Source organism: Nuphar pumila, chromosome 2 (assembly GCF_984573655.1).
Source record: "Nuphar pumila chromosome 2, dmNupPumi1.hap1.1, whole genome shotgun sequence".
Lineage (NCBI taxonomy): Eukaryota > Viridiplantae > Streptophyta > Magnoliopsida > Nymphaeales > Nymphaeaceae > Nuphar > Nuphar pumila.
In genome coordinates, this window is record NC_143250.1 from 68,089,031 (window position 1) to 68,091,465 (window position 2,435).

Below are 2,435 nucleotides of genomic sequence, written 5' to 3' on the forward strand. Positions count from 1 at the left end.
ATCTTAGACCATCTTGGGACAAGGATCTCGATTGAAAATCTCTCCTCGTCATTGTCGGAATCTATTCATACATTTTGTCAATCCTTCTAAAATCCGACTCTTGTGTAGAAATTATCTCTTTTCTGTCTCAGTTCCGACTCAGGTTTTTGTTTTGTTTTTGTTTTCATTTTTGTTTTAAAGATCCGGGTTCCGACTCGGGTTTTTCCCTTTTTATATATCGTTTGAAGTCTCGAGTTCCGACTCGGACTTCCTATTGGATTCAACGCTCGTGTTGGAACCGATCGTACCCTTGAAGATTCGAGTTTTTCAAAACTCGGGTTCTTCCATTTTTTTAATCATTATTTTTAAAGATCCGGGTTCCGACCCGGGTTTTCCCTTTTTATATATCGTTTGAAGTCTCGAGTTCCGACTCGGACTTCCTATCGAATTCAACGCTCGTGTTGGAACCGATCGTACCCTTGAAGATCCGAGTTTTTCAAAACTCGGGTTCTTCCATTTTTTTCATTATTTTTAAAGATCCGGGTTCCGACCCGGGTTTTCCCTTCTTTATATATCGTTTGAAGTTTCGAGTTCCGACTCGAACTTCCTATCGGATTCAACACTCGTGTTGGAACCGATCGTACCCTTGAAGATTCAAGTTTTTCAAAACTCGGGTTGTTCCATTTTTATCATCATTTTTAAAGATCTGGGTTTCGACTTGGGTCTTCCCTTATTTATATATCGTTTAAAGTTTCGAGTTCCGACTCGGACTTCCTATCGGATTCAACGCTCGTGTTGGAACCGATCGTACCCTTGAAGATTCGAGTTTTTCAAAACTCGGGTTGTTCCATTTTTATCATCATTTTTTAAGATCCGGGTTCCGACTTGGGTCTTCCCTTATTTATATATCGTTTGAAGTTTCGAGTTCCGACTCAGACTTCCTATCGGATTCAACGCTCGTGTTGGAACCGATCGTACCCTTGAAGATTCGAGTTTTTCAAAACTCGGGTTGTTCCATTTTATCATCATTTTTTAAGATTTGGGTTCCCACTTGAGTCTTCCCTTATTTATATATCGTTTGAAGTTTCGAGTTCCGACTCGGACTTCCTATCGGATTCAACGCTCGTGTTGGAACCGATCGTACGCTTGAAGATTCGAGTTTTTCAAAACTCGGGTTGTTCCATTTTTATCATCATTTTTAAAGATCCGGGTTCCGACTTGGGTCTTCCCTTTTTTACATATTGTTTGAAGTCTCGAGTTCCGACTCAGACTTCCTATCGGATTCAACGCTCGTGTTGGAACCGATCGTACCCTTGAAGATTCATGTTTTTCAAAACTCGGGTTGTTCCATTTTTATCATTATTTTTAAAGATCCGGGTTCTGACTTGGGTCTTCCCTTATTTATATATCGTTTGAAGTTTCGAGTTCCGACTCGGACTTCCTATCAGATTCAACGCTTGTGTTGGAACCAATCGTACCCTTGAAGATTCGAGTTTTTCAAAACTCGGGTTGTTCCATTTTTATCATCATTTTTTAAGATCCGGGTTCCGACTTGGGTCTTCCCTTATTTATATATCGTTTGAAGTTTCGAGTTTCGACTCAGACTTCCTATCAGATTCAATGCTCGTGTTGGAACCGATCGTACCCTTGAAGATTCGAGTTTTTCAAAACTCGGGTTGTTCCATTTTTATCATCATTTTTAAAGATCCGGGTTCCGACTTGGGTCTTCCCTTATTTATATATCGTTTGAAGTTTCGAGTTCCGACTCGGACTTCCTATCGGATTCAACGCTCGTGTTGGAACCGATCGTACCCTTGAAGATTCGACTTTTTCAAAACTCGGGTTCTTCCATTTTGTATCATTGTTTTAAGGATCCGGGTTCCGACTCGGGTTTTTCCTTTTATATATCATTTGAAGTCTCAAGTTCCTACTTGAATTTTCTTTTGAATCCAATGCTCGTGTTGGACAAAATTGTTGGGTTGAGAATCCGAGTTTTCGGACTCGGTTTTCACTCATTTCTTATATTTGAAAAACCGAGTTCCGACTTGGATTTTCGCTTTTGTATATTTCCTCTTCAGGATAAGGGATAATCCTGAAACACCGGCAATCATTCTCGCTTAATTCTCAAGTATCTTCGAATGTCAGTCTCATTTTTCAAATCCTCCTTTTGGAAAACCCAGTGCTCGTACTGGTATGCATTTCGAAAACCCAGTGCTCGTACTGGTGTGCATTTTTCGAAAGCCCAACGCTCGTACTGGGGCATTTTTGAAACCCAGTGCTCGTACTAGTGTGCATTTTTCGAAAACCCGGCGCTCCTACTGGGGCATTTTTTTTTAAATCCAGTGCTCGTGCTGGTGCATCTAGCGCTCGTGCTGGTGCATCTAGCGCTCGTGCTAGTGTTTGGCTGACTAATCAGTTAGCCATCCAGGTTCAGCCTTTATGCTAACCAAACATCA